General features: G+C 44.9%; 1 long non-coding RNA gene across 1 annotated transcript; it reads right to left on the bottom strand.

Annotated features, from left to right (window-relative positions):
- Positions 1-8138: 8138 nt before the first annotated feature.
- Positions 8139-20740, bottom strand: LOC310668027. The gene is made up of 3 exons (XR_014506556.1): positions 18627-20740; positions 11347-18039; positions 8139-10331 (listed from the first exon to the last, which is right to left on the bottom strand). It is a non-coding gene; the product is annotated as an uncharacterized lncRNA (long non-coding RNA).
- Positions 20741-21710: the final 970 nt, after the last annotated feature.

Genomic DNA, 21710 nt, shown 5'->3' on the forward strand with positions numbered 1-21710 from the left:
GGAAAATAGGGACACTGGGAGGGTCTGTTGAAGTAGGCAGTCCTTAGTCACAGACTGGGAACTATTCTTTTTGGAGAAGCACCATAACTTGGTGATAGATCACATCTTTTTCACCCAGAACATCAACCTCTTTCATTCCCAGGTAGGACTGAGAAAGGCTCTTGTCCTGAAATCCTTTCAATGTAGATACTGAGCATTTATCAAGGGCTAGGTATACAGCATGGGACGCGGGTGGCGCTGTGGGTTAAAGCCTCAGCGCCTAGGGCTTGCTGATCGAAAGGTCGGCGGTTCGAATCCCCGTGGCGGGGTGCGCTCCCGTTGTTCGGTCCCAGTGCCTGCCAACCTAGCAGTTCGAAAGCACCCCCGGGTGCAAGTAGATAAATAGGGACCGCTTACTAGCGGGAAGGTAAACGGCGTTTCCGTGTGTGGCTCTGGCTCGCCAGAGCAGCGATGTCACGCTGGCCACGTGACCCGGAAGTGTCTCCGGACAGCGCTGGCCCCCGGCCTCTTTGAGTGAGATGGGCGCACAACCCTAGAGTCTGTCAAGACTGGCCCGTACGGGCAGGGGTACCTTTACCTTTACCTTTAGGTATACAGCAGCATCGTATGACTGTATGGCTCTAGGCCTTGTAACCATAACCACACACACTGCAACAGGAATGTGCAACATCAGCCCCTCCCGTTGAAAGGCAGTCTGAAGCGTTTGCATTGGTCAGGCCTTTGTCCCCATCCACCTCTAATTCTGAACCTTCGGCTCCCTATAGATAAGCTAATTAAACCTCTTTGGCTTGAAGAAGGGGCCTAATGTTTAATTGCTATGGTGACACGGATCATCAGGCAACAGAAGTTTGTATTCCCTTCTAGGTTATGCAAATGCAGCTCTCTTCTCTCTCACTGACTTATTTTTACTGCATGCCTTCCAGCTAATATATTCCCCTCAGTTGTCTTGCTGCCTGTGAGGAGCTAGAGAAAGACGTCAGAGCTATTTTGGAACTAATTTTGCCCCCACTCGCTTTGCATTTTCCTGAAGAATGTGTCAACCCACAACACTGCAACAGAGACATAACTGCCAGCGTTGGGCCCCTCTGTACTCAAAATGGCAGGAAGCTTAGGGATTGCCTCTGTTGGCCCTCACGTACAACGCTACTTGATTTTTATCCCTCAAAAGTGAGGCTTGGACCGGTGCATTCCTCCATAGCCTTGACTTTACATCTTGAAAGGAAAGGGAGAGAAGCTCCACTGGCTCGTATTCAACTAAGTTTTACTCAGAATAGACCAATTGAAATTGCTGGACTTAACTTGGTCTTCATTTAATTGAAGACTAAAACTTAGGCAGCATACACACTATGCCTTTAAAGCACCCCCAAAGTATTCTGGGTACTGTAGTTTGATAAGGGTTGCTGGGAATCTGTGAGGGGTAAACTACATTACCCAGAATTCTTTGAGTGAAAGACGGTGCTTTGAACTTGCTTTAAAGGTGCAGTGTGCACACAGCCTTAGTTGAATGCCATCCTTAGCAGTGGTTCTCAACCTGTGGGTCCCCAGATGTTGTTGGACTACAACTCCCATCATCCCTGAACTCTGGCCTTCTAGCTGGGAGTTGTAGTTCAACATCTAGGGACCCACAGGTTGAGAAAGGCTGCGAAGATCAGTTTTGAATGTGCCTTTCCAATGTTTGAGTAGAACAGGGGTAGGGAACAGTTAGCAGCAACAGGGCCATGTTCCCTTCTGGGCAAACTTTTGAGGGTCACTTGCCAGTGGTGAGCAGAACTAGAGGGAAGAGAGGGTACAGTAACATATAACTTCTGCCTTTCTACGGTAGGCTAGTTTCACATATTCACACTATCCTGTCTCCACCATCTAGGCAAAAAGCGTTGTCAGAGTTTAAGGGCACATTCCAGTCAGGCAAAAAAACACTTGGGGTGCAAAGTAGGGTTAGTGAAGTGTGTAGCTTGAGGATAGTCCCAAGGGCCAGACAAAGAAGCACATTCTGAGGTTTCCAACCCTGGAGTAGAGGACTGCATGTTTGCAATGCAGGGCAAAATATACTTCTCTGGCAGGGAAAAATAATAATAATCTGCACATTCATTTCTGAAACGATGGCAGCTTGTGTGATTATTCTTTCGCATGCACCCAGTCCTTTCTCATTATGTGTCCGTTCTGCACTGTGCAGTTTGACACAATGACAACTGAGTTTGTGCAGCTCTTCCACATGCCAGGCAAGTAGCCAGTGTGATAAGGTGCTACCCCGAAACAAAAGCTGCGTCTTTATGAGGGAACTCTGAGCCATGACAAACTTGTGGGCTCCATCTGCCAGGAATTAGCTGCCAGGAGAGACAAGAGCCTTTGCATTTTCTATTAGCGTGGTAATTAAGAGCTCCTCCAGACAACAGGTTTATCGAGCATACATCCTGATTTGCTTTCATGGAACTTAGGTTACACCAATTTCTATCTGGCGTTAGCTCTTATTTGTTTATGGGGTGATTATATGACAATGTTCACCATTCATTCTGATTTGCTTGTGGACAGTTAATATGTCTTCCCATTAACCATTCATTCATCTCACACATTTCAGTGCCATCAAGTTGGTGGCTACTGCAACACCTGTGTTTTGCAACTCGGGTCTCCAGCTGTTTTTGGACTACAACTCCCATCATCCCTGACCACTGGTCTTGCTAGCTAGGGGTGATGGGAGTTGTAGTCCAGAAACAGCTGGAGACCTAGGTTTGGGAAATACTGCTCTACACCTTGAGGAAGTCAATTCCATAGTGGAAGAGAGCTATTGCCCTTGTGGCATAAGCCTTTGAGGGTTGCCATATTTCAAAAAGTAAAAACCAGGACACCCCAAAAGTTGTTGACTTTTTTTTTTTTAAGGAAACACAATTTTTTGATTGACTTGCCTAAGATCCAGGACAAAGCACCGTCTTTCGGAAATCCCCCCCCCCAGGTGCCTTTGAAATCCCAGTAATGTCCAGGAGAATCCAGATGTATGGCAGCCCTAGACAAGATTGGCTTTAGGTCTGACTCTGCAGTGCTTTTCTTATGTCCTGTATGCCATTGGCTTGGGTAGGACTGTGGACTCTGGTGAAAGGCAAATTAGATTGCTGTACTCACCACCTTCTACAATTTCTCTTTGGCTGTTAGCTTGATTGGTAGAAAAGGTCAAGCATTTTGTCAGCCTTGGTACAAAAGCTTTTCCGTATGTTCATTTATTCTCCCTGAGCGATTCCTGGAGATACGGAGAGAATGTTTCTGTAGAAGATGTTTGTGCAGCAGCCAGATTTAGCATAGGAAGGAATGTGTTGAATGAGTTTGTGTTAAGAGGAAATTGTTTCCTTCCTGTGTAAGCTGCATTGTTCTAACCTTAAGGTGTACCTAATTAAAGCGTGTGTGTGTGTGTGCGCGCGCGCACACACACACACACACTGCATTGAATGATGTGCAGAGTGCTTGGCTTAGCATGCAGTCATTGATGAGCAGGTTAATCAACCTGCTAAATATGAAGCACGTACCCATTAACTATCTCCTTCCGCGGTCATTCACTAATCAGAATTGTGTTTAGTTTCCCCTGCTCATTCATGTGTGAGCAAAATCCCAACTGACAGAGAAGAGGCACCAAAAGGTCCATTCAGCTCTGCAAATTCTTAAAGCTAAGTATGAAAACAAACCTAATATGTGATAATATGGAATGTTCACATTATGCCAGAAATTTATTGCTGAGCAAATGAACATCGGAAGTTGTTTTCTACCAAATCAGACAATAGTTTATCTACTGCACCATTATTGTCCACTTCAACTGGCAACTGCTCTCTAACATCTCAAGAAGAGGTATTTCCTAGCCTGACTTTATGCAGTCTTTAAAAAGGAGAGCAATGCACAGTAAACCTTGGACTGTTTGCATACAAAAAATGTACACTATCACTGAGCAGGGGACGTGGGTGGCGCTGTGGGTAAAACCTCAGTGCCTAGGACTTGCTGATCGTATGGTCGGTGGTTCGAATCCCCGTGGCGGGGTGAGCTCCCGTCGTTCAGTCCCAGCTTCTGCCCACCTAGCAGTTCGAAAGCACTCTTAAGTGCAAGTAGATAAATAGGGACCGCTTTATAGCGGGAAGGTAAACGGCGTTTCCATGTGCTGGCCACGAAGCTGCAGCTTCGTCACGCTGGCCACATGACCTGGAAATGTCTTCGGACGGCGCCAGCTCACGGCCTCTAGAGCGAGATGAGCACGCAACCCTAGAGTCGGACACGACTGGCCCGTACGGCCCTTTACCTTTACCTTTATCACTGAGCTATGGCCTCTATGCTTAATGTGATCCTTAGCTTGATGTTATCCCCTAGATCATCATGGTTAATATGAATGGACTATTATACTCATCCACTAGCTTTTGGGATCCATTTTTGCAGCTTCCCTTTGTGATATGACTATAACCAACAGGCAATATTCTGACATGCAGTTGGCATCCTTGTGTCTACATTACTGAGGAGGCACAAAGGGTTGTCACAGCATGCATGGCTGGAGGAGTTGGACCACTCCAAAGCTCTACCATCATAGAGTTAGGTACATGATGTACCTCAAGCAACACGGACCCAGGAAGCGGAAAGCTAGTCTCTTTTCACTTGCTGGTGTGACAAAGTGTGTGTTGCAGGAAGGGACTTGGAGCAGATCACTGTTGTCTCTTGTTTCTCCAACTAGATGTGTGTGTGTGTAGGAGAAATCAGGCAGTTGCACAGCAATTTCTGTTACATTTCCCACAATTCTGCAGACTGGACTATTATATGTTGCAATCTAATCTGGGGTGTCATGCCATGCATCTCAGGTGCCCACAGGCTCCACACTGTCTGCCCGCTGCCTCCCCCCCCCCATCTGAGCGCGCCTTGCCCCTATGGGTTCTGCGTGCCCCATCCCGTCCCTCCCTAAGGGCACTGTGCACCCTATCCTGTCTCCATGGGCACCGCATGCCCGGTCCTTATGGGTGCTGCACGCCCCGTCCCTCCCTAAGGGTGCTGTGTGCCCCGTCCCTATGGGTGCCGTGTGCCCTCTCCCTATGGGTGCCACATGCCCCACCCATGGTTCACCCCGCCTCTATGGGTGGTTCTCCCTGCCCCTGGGTGCACCACCCTAGGTGCCCAAGAGGCTTCCTTTGCCGCTGCCTTACGTGAGGCTTGTCAAAAACCACCTACCAAACTGATGGCCAAACTTCTTAGAGGCATGCCTGCTCATACTGCTGAGCACTGCGAAGGCACAGAAAAGCCTCTGTGTTGGGTTGACCTGGCATGGCCTAAATACTAGGACCCCGTCTTCTGCCCTTGACTGTACCCTTATTTTCCAGAATTCTGAAGTGAGTAGCTCCCATAGATACAAAATTCTGTTGAGTTGGGAATCAATTAATACAGGGAAAGAATTTGAATCTCCTGAAGAGTGTTTGAGTCTCCTTCAACAACACCCATTTCACACCCTGGCTGTAAATACAGGCAGATTGAAATTCTGCTTTGCTTTCCATACACTCCACTATGTATAGTCTTTGACACCTGTCTTGTTAATTTGACAAGAGTGGTGATGCTGCTGTCAGCCATTCAGATCCTTTGCCCCACTGGCTTCCTAGCCCTGATGGCAGATCAATAATAAATAGGGGTGCCACTGGCTGCACTGGGAGCACCAAAAGTGTGTGATAGAACCCCAGGCCTTATCTCTGACAGCTCTGCCCCAGAGTATGGAAGAGACAATTAAGAGGTGATATGATAGCCAGCTTCCAATATTTGAAGGGCTGTCACACAGGTGATGAGCCAAAGATTGTTTCTGTGGGTAGGACACAAATGGAAGGGTTGAAATTGCAAGAAAGGGGATATTCCAAGATGCTGCTTGACAGTGGAACAGCCAGAATGTGGCAGACTCTTTCTCCTAGAGATCTTTCAGCAAAGGATGATGCTGGATTGCCATTTCTAAGGGGTGCTGTAATAGTGGGTTTCCTGCATCTGCAAGCGTTTGAATAGTTTAGAAGTGGGCCACCCAGTCCAAATTAGGCATGCCCTACTGGGCAACTTTCCAGGGGTCACATGCAAGAACCAGAGGCAAAAGTGAGCAGAGCAACAAATGTAAATTTTTACCTTTGTACAGTAGGCTTGTTTCCCACTACACTCTCACACCCCCTCTATCTATCCTCCATTCAGGCAAGCAAGACATTCTCGGAGTTCAGGGACACAAGCAAAAAGCTGGGGCAATGAGAGGTGTGGCCTGAGGAGAGTCCCAAGGGCCAGGTCATGAATCTTGGAGGGCCACATTTGGTCCCTGGACTAGATGACCTTTGAGGTTCCTTTCAAATTATGTATTATGGCATGATATGCATATTTAAACCTGCTATTTTCACATCATGCCTTCTCAGACACACAGACATGCAGAGGTTGAGGGGTGTTTTTTCCTTCCAGGCATGATCAGTAGCCATTTCCATGGGTTTGGGGCAACTGTGTGACTGTTCTAATTTTAATACTCCCCATAATGTGGCAATTCATACATTATGTTTTAAAAGTGCACACCTTGTATGCAAGCAACCAGGTGTTGATTGCCACTGCGTAGTGGGTGAAATGGCTCTGAATTTGCTGTGTGAGGCATTTTTAATGTTTCTTGTCAATATACAGAACTGTGCTGTTAGTAGTGTTAACTTTTTAAAAACAATTCTGAGAACTGAAGATTGTACACTGCTTTGAATGTTTTTGAGAGAAAGGCAATGAACAATTGTCTTTTTTAAAAAACACACACCATCAATTGCTTCCAATGTCTTCTAAACAGAGCCGTCTTACACATAGGCACTAGGGGTGTGGGACACCCGGGTGCTGGGCTCTCAGGAGCGGCAGGCTGAGAATCTGGGGCCCGAGAGTTGAGTCCGGGGAAGAGCCTGTCCATTGGTTGGAGCTCTGCGGCAGGCTCTTCTGTGAGCAGCTCTGCGCCGCGAGTTCAGGGGTGACCGAGCCAGTGAAATGTTGAGGCAGCTGGCCAGCTCCGCTCTCCTGCGTACCTGGGACTGGGCAACCGGTGGAGGGAGGCGCCAGGTGGATCTTTGCACCCCAGCGCCTGATATGCTTAAGACAGTCCTGCTTCTAAAGATGTACCATTTTACCCAGGCTTTCCCTGACCCTTAAGAATGGAACCTGTTTTAAGTGTCTGAATCCCTTTATTCCTGTTTTATCTGCTTTTATATTGCTGTTTTTCTGGATTTAGGCTGTATTTTTAATGAATTTTTTTAAAAAAAGGTGTGGTGTGGTGCTTAGAGATTTTAAAAATATTAAGTAGTTTATAAATGCTTTTAAATAAATATGAATTTTAAAAAGAAAAAAAAAATAGGAAGGATCCTTAAAGGTCTCTCCTTCCTGGACTGGAACAGTGAAAATTACAGCTGAGCTGTCTGGAAATTATTTTTGTTTTTCCAATCCTTTTGTGAATAGTTCTTCACATTTTGGCCTTTTTAACAGTCTCACACAGTAGTGTGAAAGTGCAGGGAGCTGTGAGGTTGTCAGAAACTGTGGGGGTATGATCCTGCTCCAATCTTCTTTGGCTGTGCCCACTCCTGCTTTTAACTGCACTCCCCCTGATATGCCAAACGTTTCCATTATGGAATGCATTATAGCAAAAAAATGTCTGGTTCAATGCCAGATTAGATCTGGAGCCTATGTAATTGACTCTTCTCTCATGAGAATATCCTAACAGGGATGCATCGCCTCCACAATGCTATCTCAGTTAACAAAATGTTAATAAATCCTTTGACGGAAGACACCGATATCCATCAGATCACAGAGCCAATGAAAGTGCATCTCTAGGTGATATCTCCCCTTGCCCTTTGGTTAAGGCTGGTTATCATGGTTCCAGAGAAATGGAAGCGCAGAACAGTGTGACATTAAATGATGGGAAATCTTTAAGCTACAGTGAGTGTACAGGAAGATAGGAGGGAGGAAAAACTCTTCTTTGGCATGCTGTATTGGCATGTTCTACATAAAACTGAGCATTTTTTTAAAAAAATCTAATTGCGGCCTTCCATCTTTTCTGTACTCTCTGAGGGAATATGCACAGATGGTAGTTGCGTGTATGCGTCGAGTAAACGTATCTACTGCTACAGTGTATTGAAGAGGAAGCCATGACAAATGCGTTCTGCTGTCTACACATTTTTATTTTTGAAGATGAATCTCTTTTCTCACTCAGTATTGTGTCCTTCACTGACCTGAACGATCACAGACCTCAAACAAATATTTGCAAATGAGCAAGCAAAAAGGACATAAATATTATGCATGCAAAATATCACCCCCCCACCCAAGAAAGCACTCTAATGGCAGTTAAATGAGAATTGAGCAAAATAGTTCCAGTGGCGTAGCATGGTTTACCAGTGCCCGGAAAACAAGACCCCTCTTGGCCTCACTCATGTGGTCCAAAGGAAAGCAGAGCAATACATGTGGCACTGCAGGAGTTGCCAGAAGGAGGCGTACAAAGTAGCACCCAACCGTAATAGGGACTCCACTCCAGTTTTGTCAGGTGTACTCCTTAGCCTTTTCTCCTCCTGAAGATATCCCACAAGGTTTAGGATCAAAGTCATTCTTCTCCTGGATGGGCTACCTTCCCAGTTGGATGAGCCCCATCTGCCCCTCACATCTCTCTGCAGCATGTGCAGAAACCACCTTCTTGGCCATTGGACCCACTATTGGTCTCTTCCGCTCAACCTGCTGGGGCCTGTCTTCAAATGCAGGGGAAGTCATCAGGGTTTAGCCAGCCAGCCGAAGCTGTTTTCTGGAGTGTGGCCGCTGTCACATGCTGACAGCTTCTAGGAGCCACTGGTGAGGGCTGAGTGCAGGGTGTGGACCAGAAATGGAGAAACTACCCCAGAAGAAGCACAGTATGTCCCTCACCAGAGGTACTACCCCTCCCCTTAGATGATGCATGTGTCATGAGACAAAAGTTCTTAAGAGCAGAAACAGTAAGGCAAGGTCTACACAATCATTTCAAGCCTGCTAGCTGTAACTGTTAGCAGTAAACTGTCACGTCACTGTGACTCGTGACTCATCTTGGGTTCCCTATAAATGTGACCAGCCATCTCTCTGGGCCTCAGTCTGTCTTCAGAGTCTGAGTCAGTCTTGGCTCAGTATGTGAGTGTGTTGTTGCAGACAGAGTGACTCCAGGACTCCAGTTAATCAGTAACTAAGATTTGTGCCTCTGTGAAGACTAAGATAGCTGCTATGAGCACTCTGTGTATGCTCTTTGACTATGCTGTTTCTGAACAAGTTTGTTTTCTCAAGTAAACTTTTATTCTGTTTATGAAGACGACTGCTTGATGAATTTGCAGCTGTGCGACAGCAATTACATACGAAAGGTGCAGCTGATGTGGTCCCCTACAGATATGACTGAGCTACATTTGCCATAATCTCTGACCACTAGCCATGCCTGGTAGCTATGGTGAGAGTTAAAGTCCACCAATGTCTGGAGGTGGGAGTTAAAGTCCAACAATGTTTGCTTTCCCTGACATATCCCACCAGGAACCAACTTAGAAGGCATTCTTTTATGCATGCCTTCCATGTACTGTTTTTTGTAACTTACTGTATTTAACTTTTCTTTTTTAAAAAATGTGTTGCCCAATTAACCGAGACACCTTTTAAATAAATTTCTATGCAAATTGATTAATTTCATTAATTAACTGCAGCCATTATATACTCTATATACATGCACACATGACTGAAAGCTATTAGAGTAATTTCACATAGTCATGTTCTCTCTACATAAATCATATAGCTACAGTCTACCATCATATCCAGATTGAGAAACTGTGATTTTTAACTCAGGTTACAAAGCTGCATGTGAAACCTAGGGTTGCCATATTTCAAAAAGTGAAAATCCAGACAAAAATGTTCTTTAATTGCAAAATATCAAACAAAATTGATGTTTTCGAGCTATTTTTAAGGAAATTCGGCAAAATCTAGACATCAGACATGGGTTGCCATACATCCAGATTTTCAAGGACATTTCAGCATTTTCCGCCCGGACACTGCTTCCAACTGCATGTTGGCTGCTTAGAAATCCTTATGTATTGCAAAGCATTCTATGGAAAGTTTTACAATTGCTATAATTTCACACAGAGCACAAGGAAGACCCCCTGGGCTGCACCATTACTGCTGGGTTTTAAAAGAGTGTGCCCCAGAATGTATCCAGAACTCTCATGCATGGAGCAGATCATCTGTGCTGGCTGAACTATCTTTCATTGAAGGCAGTTTCCATGACCCATTGAAGAACACCTGGTCAGCTTGCAGTCCAAGCCACTCCAGGGCTCCCTGGAACACATTCTGAAAACCTCAGCTGCCACCTAAGAATAAAACAAGCATGCATATTAGCATGTGATCAAAGTCGGGGGGGGGGGGGACGTATGCTGCTGTTTGTACACTTTTGTGTTCCAGAGCGGGGAAAACAAAGACGAGTTAGCTGTAGGAAGAGGGATTTCAATTTCATAAGCTAAATGGAGTGTGGATGGATCCGAGTGTAATAATTGACTTACCTCAATTGGTTTATTCAACCTTAAAGTTAAAAACCAAATGAGGGCTGAAATAGAATGTGCAAGATTTGTAACAGAGACTGCGGCATAGTAGGGCACAGTCTTAGGACATAGTAAGACAATAACGGGAAAGCAGATCTCGCGTCAAATTCTGGACTTCCATCCAGTTTCACAAGTGAAGTGGGTAAAACATGCATGAGAACTGGATCCTGGCTCAGCTGGTTAGTTTTGCCCTTCATCTGTGCTTTTGGCAGGCTGCATGTCCTATTTAAAAAAGTCATTTTTGAAGCATAAACCTATTTTAAAATTTCCCAAGGGATGGATGACGCAGATCCCCATAGATATCAATGGAGAAACCCAAGATTCTAATGTTCCTGGGACTGGACTGCCGCCAGTCAGCATTCTGTGCCCAAAGAGCAAGCTCAGTCTTTGTTGTGCTGTGCCCCCCCCCCAATTTGTTGGGATGTTCTCCATTTGGGGGATCCAGCTCTGTTAAACAGCTCCCCTCATCGCTGACTGCATAGGACCAACCTTTTAAGTTCAGCAGCTGCTCGGCTTCCATGATTGCGTTCAGCATCTTGAAAGGATAGACTCCCCCTCTCCTCTGCTTGCAAACACCTCTGCTCCCCAGCAGTTGCACAGGTATAAATAAAACAAATGACGCTTAACACAAAATGAGGCGCCGCACCAGCGGTTTCTCCTCTGCCAAGAACCTGACCTGCACGACCTCGTACACCTGCTACAACTCGGCAGAGGAGCAACAAACATATTTATGTGCTGACACAGTGAGAAGCGTGTGCAGCATGAGAAATAATAAGCAAACCTTTACCTGAACCGTCTTGTCATTGCTGTCATCTTTCTCTGCAAAGGAAAGCTTCCCCGCCTTTTCCCCCAGTCCTGCTGCTTCTGCACAAAATGTCGAGGGACCAACTGTGTCTGCCTTCTGCTTTATTCCATTTGTGAGCCGAGTTTCCAAGATTTCTGCCATTAGAGACTGCTGAGGTTGTGGGGGGCAGGTCAGGGTCCTTAATTTGGAGTCAGTTTTTCTCCCAGTTGGAGGGAGCCTGTTGTTGCAGGTAGCAGTCCCCCCACCCTGCTTTTTCAAACTGATGAAAAGTTGGAGGGGTTTTTTAGTGCCAGTTAGAGAAGGGACCTTAGTTTCTCATCCAAATGCAACCAAAACATCTCATTCACACTCCTTGAACCAATACATGCACTGAAGATACAATGATCCTTCGAAATTTGCACTTCTCTGAATTTTGCAATGCAGTTTTCCAAACAATGTGTACAAAAATGTATTCATTGGGGGGTGCATTTAAATGCATGTGTGTGAAAATAACACATCATATTAGCGACAACAGCATACAAATGTGTATATAGAGAAATCAGCATTAAGATGCTCACAGATTCTCATGGGGTTTTGGGGTTTTTTTTAATGGAAATTACCATGGAAATGTGGGCAAGTAAAGGTTGGAAGACTGAAAAAGTGAGAGAAACTAAAACAGACAGATCTATCCATTTCTAGTGCCACTTGGGATGTGTTCATGGAGAAAATGGGGCAGATGCTCAGCTGGAGATGGATTCATGAACTTGTGCATGTTGACATCATTGGATATCTTCTGTGTTATGCCACACAAGTATTGGGTGCAGTTCTGGTTGTCTTGTGGAAGCTGGAGGGCTGCCATTTAGGGAGGGAACTGAGGGTACTGCCTCCCCGCTGCCATATTTCAGACTACAAGTGACCATTCCTCACAGGGATGGGAAACCTGTGACCTTTCAGGTGTCGTTGGACAAATTCCCATCAGCCCCAGCCAGCATTGCCAATGCTCAGAGATGGTGGGAGTTGGTATCTAACAACATGTGGAGGGCCACAAACCCTCTCTGCCTTAGGAACATCTGTACAGTGGTACCTCGGTTTAAGAACAGTCCTGTTTACGAACGATTCGGTTTACAAACTCTGCAAAACGGGAAGTAGTGTTCCAGTTTGAGAACTTTACCTCGGTCTAAGAACAGAAGCTGACTGGTGGAAGGGCACCAGCGGTGGGAAGCCTCATTAGGGAAAGTGCACCTCGGTTTAAGAACGGACTTCTGGAACGGATTAAGTTTGTAAACCAAGGTACCACTGTATTTATGGTACGAATATTGCATGCCTACCCTTATGAACAACAAAACTGTACTATGTAGTTAGTATTCATGCTGGAAAGGCCAGCCCACTTGCTTAAAACCACACTGTTTGTGTCCTGATTCAATAGCTTTGGCACTAGTTACTATAAGATATGAAAAAGCCTTTAAAACAAACACTCTTAAAATGCATGGTTGTTGCTGCTGTTGCTGCTGCAATCTGACCTTACTTCCCCCCTCATGGTTATTAGTAGTAAAACAGCATAAACATAACAGTTTCTCCATGTCTGTACCTTACCAGGTTTGTTTTTTTCCCTTGCTTTGTTTTCCTTGAGGGTAACAGAATGTAATTTTTAGTGTTGCACTAAGAAGATTTTAGCAGCTATTAACAGATTCATAATAAACCCTCTTTTGCTTCTCGCATTAGCATTTTCTCCCAGTGGAATCACCACCAGCTTTTTCTCTATCTGGTTGGCAAAAACTTGGTATACTGCTTTTAATTCATTCTGCCTGTATTTCTGCATCTGTGGTCAAAGGCCTGAATATGTCCAAGAGGAGATTTTTAAATCATGCTGATAGAGAGGGAACGAGGAGGAGGTCAGAGCAGTCCAAATACACTGGCAGGAGCATCAGATTGTCTCTCCTAGTGAGTTTGCACTGCACTGACTGCCTCACCACTCACCTTCCTGGTATGCAGCAGTGACCCAACCGTTAGGAGGTCGGCTGAGGGCTTCTGTCAAGACCACACTATCCACTACTACTACACTGACAGGAAGAAGCTCTCTGAGATTTTGGACAGGGATTTTCCCCCAGCCATACCTGGAAATGCTAGGGATTCCGCCCAGAAACTACAGCCCTTTGCCTTTTTACTGGCCAGAAATAACTTGGTTAACTTTCAGAGTCATTTGGGTAAAATAACTGTAGACATTTAGCAATTACCAATTGTCTGATTTAGCAATCAGATTTAATTGGAGCGTGTTTTGCCCTTTGTACAGTACAGTTCTATTATGCATGCTGACACCGAGCTACTAATCCTGAAAATCCAAGATGTTTTGCTTGCACCAAGGAGGTTTTATTTGCACGACTGTATGGAATGAAACGCTTTGTGATTATGTAGGCTTTCTATTACGATCTGATGAAATAGCTGTGATTATAGCACCTTCAACACATCATTAGCAAGATGCAGAAAGGAAATTGTTATTTTATTCAAGATAAACAAGATTTCAGAAATAGGTGCATTTTCAAAATACATGTGCAGGCAAATGGTTGGAATTACAGCATTTATGTACATGTAGTAAAGACGTGTACCTGCAAATGTAGGATAGTGATAGGGGTGGCATAGAATTCTACAATGTAAAATTGACATTGAATTGCTGTTGGTGCAGTAGTTCTGTGCTGAATTGCAGTGCTAATGTTGGAAAGCTGTTAAATGAAAACCATGAATTATTGGAAGAGGATGGGAAATAGTCCCAAGTCTTCCAAATGCCCAGCCTCTCCAATCAACTCAGCCTATGTTAGGCAGTAGCTTTCCAATTACTATGGGTGGGTTCCACGTGCCACAAATCCAACACAATGGTGTAACGTTGGAAAATGTTGATCACTTCTCCTACCTAGGCAGTTATCTTTCCACAAGGGTCAACACTGATGCCGAAATACAGCACCGCCTGAGCTCTGCGAGTGTGGCTTTCTCCCGATTGAAGTGCAGAGTGTTCGAGGACCGGGACATTCACAGGGAAACCAAAATGCTTGTTTACAAAGCTATTGTACTACCAACCTTACTGAATGCTTGTGAAACATGGACCACTTATAAACGCCACCTCCAACTCCTCGAAAGATTCCATCAACGGTGTCTCTGAAAATTTTTACACATCACTTGGGAAGAGAGGCGAACTAATATCAGTGTACTGGAAGAAGCAAAGATCACCAGTGTTGAAGCAGTAATTCTTCAACATCAACTTTGTTGGACTGGTCATGTTGTGTGGATGCCTGATGATCGTCTTCCAAAGCAACTACTCTATTCCAAACTTAAAAATGGGAAGCGTAATGCTGGTGGTCAACAAAAGAGGTTTAAAGACTGTCTCAAGGCAAATCTTTTAAAATGTAGTATAAACACTGACAACTGGGAAGCACTGGCCTGTGAGTGCTCCAGTTGGAGAACCAAAGGTGTCATGGGCTTTGAAGACACTCAAACTCAGGAACGCAAGGGAGAAACGTGCTAAGAGGAAGGCACGCTTGGCAAATCCACACTGTGATCAACTCCCGCCAACTCCCAATGTCCCCACTGTGGAAGGATGTGTGGGTCCAGAATTGGCCTCCACAGTCACTTATGGACTCATTGTTATAACCGTGTTTACGGAAGAAATCTTACTCCGCTACCAGTGATCGCCAAAGATGAAGATATTTGTGAGGTGAACAGGAATGGGCACCCCCTCCCTTGATAAAACACGTAGTGCAACATGCAAAAAGGTTTGCAAAAGTGGGGGAGAGATTGCATAAAATTGCCCTGTGTATGGACACATGAAGCCTTATATCACCTGTTACTTCTCCGACAGCTGCATCACAGGTATTTCACATCATCTGTGATGTGAGGAACTCTGAACACTCAAACTGACTATATATTATTTGCTTTACACGATGGAACTTTCAGGGATTCTATCTAATTTGCAGTCTCCTAACTCTCCTTTACTTCCTGCGATACTTGAAGGTATCCAGATGTCTCTCTGTCTCTTAAAGTTTCAGGCCACCTTTAATGAGCAACAGTCAAAAGATTTTATTAGCACCACATACATGTCCCAGGAGAAGATTAAATACCAGCCTGATCTTTCAAATGCAAAGAGTGGGGGAAGGATACCACTGCTTGAATAATCCATTTCTCTGACAGTCCATCAAATGGAAACTTCTGGGATTTCTTCAGACAATTATTTTATTACCATTTTTTAAAGCTATGGTTTCAAAGGCTTCTTTATGCTTTCCTCCCTTTTAATGCAGATAACAATCCAGGTCTCTGTGGCAGATTTCACATGAATAAATGTGAAAAATTTGTGACACAATCAGCAGGGCCAGCACTGGGTGTGAGGGCCCCTGGAACAAAGTTGACCCCTGTCTCTGTTGATGGACTTCCTCAGGCTTACCTAGTGGTGGCAGACAAGGATGAGAACAGTGCTCTGAGCACTGAGCACAACCAGCAGGAGGTGCTTGAGCCCAAATTCCCACAATGTACTGGAATGTTGCTATGCTAGAGGACAGTGCTTTTTTTCTCTCTAAAAAAATGTTTAGGGGTACTCAAGAAAATCACCATTTTATAGTTCAAATCGGGGGAAATAAATACAGTAAATGGACAAAAGTACAAAGAACACACATTACAGCTGACAGCTCACAGTAAAATTCCACACTGAAAACTTCCATGGTGAAAAATAGTAATTTTCCTACTCATATTGAAATGCTGCCCCTCAATGAAGCCAAACTTTCATCAGTAAAACCACCACACATCCACATTCCACACTGCTTCACACATTAAACACTTGCTTCCGTCTGAGACTCAGGAAATGCCAGGAAAGGAAATGAAGCTGCCATTGGAGGTGGTAACAACGAAACTGACCCATCACTGTGCTAGATTCCAACTCCTACTTCACACGTTAAACGCTCGCTTCCATCTGAGACTCAGGAAACACTGTGACAGGAAATGAGGCCGCCATTGGGGGGTAGCAACGGAACTGATGATTCACTGTGCTAGAGAAGAAACTGATATATTTTTTTATAGTTTCTTCTCCCATTAGATTCACAAAATGTTTAGGGGTATACGTACCCCTGCTTCCCCCCAGAAAAAAGTACTGCTTGAGGGATTGTTGGAAATTAATATGGCACCTAATCTCAGCCCTGGAGCGGATGGCATGGCGGAGTGGTGGTGCTCCCCTGACCTCCCAAAAGCTGATTTTCTGCCACTCACCAACAGGCAGGGAGTTTGGAGCATTCAAACCCACGGGGGGGAAATGGCTTATTGGCTCCGCTGGTGCATTTGCACCATGCCGACCCGTTGCCACCTTGTCCCTTCCCAGTAAGCTGTTGAGAACTCAGAGAAACTCTGCTGTCCCACCACACACCCACTACTGAAATAGCAGTCTTTTGCTGCTCAAATCATTAGGTTGCACAATATTTTTATGTGGAGGGGAGGCAGGGGTGCTGACTCCTAGGGGACAGACCATTTTGGGTCCCCTCAATATTTCTTTGGGGGGGCCCGCCTCCCCCAATGTTCAAAACAGTTGAGTCAGGTCAGAGGAGCTAGGAATGCAATGGCATCATGGCTTCAGTGGCCAGCACCGTCTCCTCCTCCTGCCACAGAGTGGAAGGAAGGGCGAAGCAGGCTGCAGTGGGTGGTGGTAGCGGCAGCAGCAGCAGCAGCAGGAGCTGCCAACCATTGCAGCTGCACTACTGCTGCATTCCTGGCTCCTCCAACCTGGCACAATGTCCTGACGCAATGTCACCGCACATGTGATGTCATGCATGCGACGTCCCATTGCCCTCACAATCCCACTCACAAGTTGACACCTCTGAGAGGAGGAGTCCTGAGGAGGTCACAGACGCTGCCTGTTCTTTGATGCGACCCATGCTTGGTGTGATAGCCTAAGTGGTTGCATTTAGGCACTGCAACCCACATCCTTTCTCTAATAGTCTCCCGCCGACAGTTGAAGGCTTAAAAAATTTAGACAGGATTTGGGCCTGTTGGTCTGATTTGGCCTTTCTGTTCCTATGGTTTTACTTTCATTAGTGCTGCTTTGCCTTTTGTGTCAGTTTCCTTATCTGCTCATTTTATATTTTTCTCTTTTTTTTAGACTCTCTCACACACAGTTTTTATTGTAGCTAGTTTGGGAGCCTAGTTTGGGAGCCACAGTGTGTTCCATTTTGTGGGTGTGTATGTTGTATATTCTGCAAATCTTTCCCTGCCATAGCTATCCTGCAAATGAAGTAGAGATTTTCCTGGGAATTCCTCGAGTAGACTCTAATCCTTGGAAAGCCGATAGGTAACTGTTACAAAGGCTCATTCCCATGAGAATGCTCAGCGCTGGCCTTCTCTACATTAGTCATAAATAAACAAGAACTGGGTGCCCTGAGGCATGGAAAGATAATGATGCAAAGGGTCAGGGAGCATCATGCCCCTTATAATAAAATTTCAAGTCGAGGCCCAGAAGCATGGGAAAGCCAGGAGATCAGAGGGGGTGATGAAAAATCAATTACCACTGGGAATTGTTTCTGGCCTGGCTATGTAAAATGAGGCTATTTAATAAGTGCAAGAACAAGACGTAGGCTTCTGGTTTGCTCAAGAAACCATTGCTATTAGCCCTCTACTACTTGGGGCTACTTATGATATAGTTCCTAACAAATATAGTTGTGTCAGCAACAAAGCCTCTCCTCCTTACAGAGGGGAGGAGTTGTGAGCAGGAGCCGTTTCCCGCATTGGCAGGGGGCATTCCAGCCCCCTGCCCAGCTGGCCTGGCTGCCACGCCACGCCCCCAGGTAGCCAACCAACCAGGTGGAGGCTTGGGGGCGGGGTTTTGCCGCTCAAACGTGGCTGCGGCAGCACTTCCCTTTCATTCCGGTTAGGCATTGGAATATGTTTGTGCATTGGAGGGCAGGGTGTGGCCATCGCCTACCCCTCCACTTTATGGGTATTCTGGTAAAGGAATCCGGAGGTCGTGGATCCTGTCCTACGCCCTTGCTGGTGGCTAGGGCCATGGCACGACCCCTAGTGACATCAGGGAGAGCTTTCAGTTGTATTTGCATCAATAGGCTCCTCCCACTGGTGGTTAACCCTTGTTAGACTCACCCCTCCCTGAAGGGGTGGAGTCACACTGTGTTGTTTTATCCAATGCCTAAGCCAATACCTCTCACATGCTGTAATCAATAAAGTTGTGGCCTTTATTAGCCCATTAACCTAATATACCGTGTCCATGTCTTTCCTATCCCCAAGTGGGTGGCGGGTCCTTGAATCACAAGTGATAACTTTGATTAGCACCTTCAGGCTCTCCTTGCCTCTTGCAAGGTGATGGAACACCTTTCAAGAATCAGAGTTCAAAGGATGGAACTGGATAACAGGGTTGGATTGAAAAGTGGTCTAAAAGAGCCAGAAGTCCAACAGGAATCCTGTTTAGACCCCAGGACAAGATCTCTGGTTGTTTGTAATGAAGTCTAGGAAATACAGTCGTACCTTGGTTCTCGAACAGCTTAGTTCTCGAACGCTTTGGCTCCTGAACGCCACAAACCTGGAAGGGATTGTTCTGGTTCGTGAACTATTTTTGGAAGGCAAATGTCCGACAGGGCTTCTGCGGCTTCTGATGGGCTGCAGGGGCTTCCTGCAGCCAATCAGAAGCCACACTTTGGTTTCCGAACATTTTGGAAGTCGAACGGACTTCCGGAACAGATTCTGTTTGACTTCCAAGGTATGACTGTAGTGGGCTAAAAACCTGAAGGATAGTCCCTTTGAGTATTGAGTATTTGGGGTGGTTTTTTGTTTGTTTTTTAACTATACTAAACACTGCAATCACACCTCATTTTTCATCAGGGCGGTGGTGATGGTATACAAATTTTGTTATCTAAACAATGCAAATGTTTGATGGGGTGGCTGCTCTCCCATCACCCCCCAAAATCAGTTCAGTTGAGCTACACGAGCGAATATCATAAATTAGAGGACATTTGGCACAGCCCTAAGATGTAAGGGCGCCTAACTTTCTTTAGATTAGTTTTAGTTCCAAGGCATTCTGTAAGCTTTGCAAAGACACTGATTTATTAGCTTCATAAAAGACCTGAGGCTACTTTTCTCGATCCTATTATTTATATAGATTTCTCCGGTGTCAATGCCCGGAGATTCCCTAGGGCAGTTTATAGCAGTTTATTTAAAGAAAAACAACAACAACAAAAGGCCAGGGAAAGCAGCCTGAAAAAAGCAACAAATTAAGCCCAACGATAACTAAATATTTCAAATCTGGATTATGTATTCCAGTATCAGATAAATTTATCTGCCAAAGAAGGGGCAAACCCCTGTAAGGGGGTTAATGGGCGGGGAGAGAATGTGAGGGCTGAAGGAGGGATTAGATGCACTTACAAAATGTTATTCCTAGATCTGGAGTGGCTAAATGGCAGCTTTCAGTCTAATTTCATATGGTGATGGGGAACTCAGTTGGAGAGGGGGAAATGGAAGGGAAATCTGAAATGGGAGGAGCAATGGAAGGAGGATGCAGAAAAGGGAGGGGGAGTCCTCTTCAAGAGATCAGCCCAGACTTCTAGCAAACAATAACCTGTCCCATCACAAAGAAGCATGTTGGGCAGAAAAGAAGGGGGGAGGGGGGGCTGTTAGGAAAAGTGTGAAAGAACACAGAGAACGAGAGAGAAAAGATAAAATGTCATTCATTAAAATGTCAGTAATATCAATAGCGGGTTTTAAAAATATTAATGAACATGGTAAGAGTCTTCCCTGTATGTAATAGAGCACCTGATATAATAAATTTTGTGTCAGTTCAGGTCCAATTAATTTTGAGTATTTACTCGCCCCTGAGAATCTTGCACTGAAGGTAGCAGAAAATGTCCCAAACAAGCAATAAATAAATAAATAAATATGTTGCACATGTGAGTGTGCGCCATCCTTCAATTCAGCATTGCAGCATGGTTGCGCATGATGAAAAGTACTACTGCATCTCAGACTAACCAACCACACCGGAAAGTTGTGAGGATAAATTGGGATTATCCCACTTAAACCATCCTGAGCTTTCTGGAGGAAGGGAAAGATTCGCAAGTAATCAACATTTAAGGATTGTGCAGATTCTGGAAGCTCTGGTGATAAAATACAGAAACATGCTGTGAAGAGAATGTATTCTTTTACGTGCCTTTGTGTGTGAGTGAGGAGGCAAAAATGTGTGTTTGATCTGTTTTCAGTGAGTCGTGTGTGTGTGTGTAAAATGCAACTTTCTCTTTCTCTGAATGGGGAAAAGGGAGTTTGACAAGTGTCTAGACAATAGAAAACAAGGTTATATTGTTTTATGAACATATAATGGAAAATTGGTGTTTTAACATAATCTGCCCGAAAGCTGAAATTGCTATGCAAGAGAAAAAAAGTGTGTGATGATTATATTGCATTATTTTTCTATCCCCACATTTAATAATGGCAAGAAATGGTCATGATTATACTTCTCCCCCAATAAGACCCTTAATATCCTATATGCTGCTCCACTGCACAGAGTTCCTGGTAGACTTATTGGTCGGACTGAAAGGGAGCGAAAACAGCAACATTCAGAGCAGTTTGAAATTTCTGAAGCAGGCATGACCAATGTCCTCAGTTCTGGTTTTTAAAAGATCAAAACCAAATGGAATAAAGGATAACCAAAATGATCTGGAGGCTGGAGCGACTGCCCTATGAGAAATGGTTCCAGCACTGGGAGCAAAGCAGTTGCTCTCCTGATGAGCTATTTATTGTACTTTTCCCAACGCCTGCTAAAAACCAGACATGTCACCATTTTGTCTGTTTTATGTGATTTCATTATGTGCACTGCTTTTACAGTCTGTTTCTATTGCTAATTTAAAATTGATATTCTGCACTGTTTTATGCGGACCGCTTGGAGATTCTTTATTAAGCGGTAAATAAATCTTGCCGTCGCTTTCCCCCCACAATGCCAGCAAAATGCTGCAGCCTTGATGCAAGAGAGAAGGAAGTTCAAGGAGGCAACGCCGGCGTTTCTTTTTCCTTCTGGCAACAAAAACAAACAACTCCTTCCCAACCCCACAACCCTTGCAAATTGGAACATTGTTGTGTAGGAACTGAAGAACAGAAGTTCTCTCCTTTCCTAAAGCAGCGGTGGGCCAGGTCTTGGCATCCTTGCTAGGAGCAGCTATGGAAATGGCCTGTGCTCTAAACTACTGGGAAGCATTCCCCCGCCCCATGTGATTTGAATTTATGAACAAGGGCATTCACAAGTCTTCTGTCAAGGTCTTTGAGCTGGATTCCTCCCCAGCATCTCCCATTAGTCACACTTCAAGGAGCAGCCAAGTGCTAGTTACCTAGTTGTTGACCACATTTAATGATACTCT

Source organism: Podarcis tiliguerta (assembly GCF_965153285.1).
Source record: "Podarcis tiliguerta genome assembly, chromosome: 17".
Classification (NCBI taxonomy): Eukaryota; Metazoa; Chordata; class Lepidosauria; order Squamata; family Lacertidae; genus Podarcis; species Podarcis tiliguerta.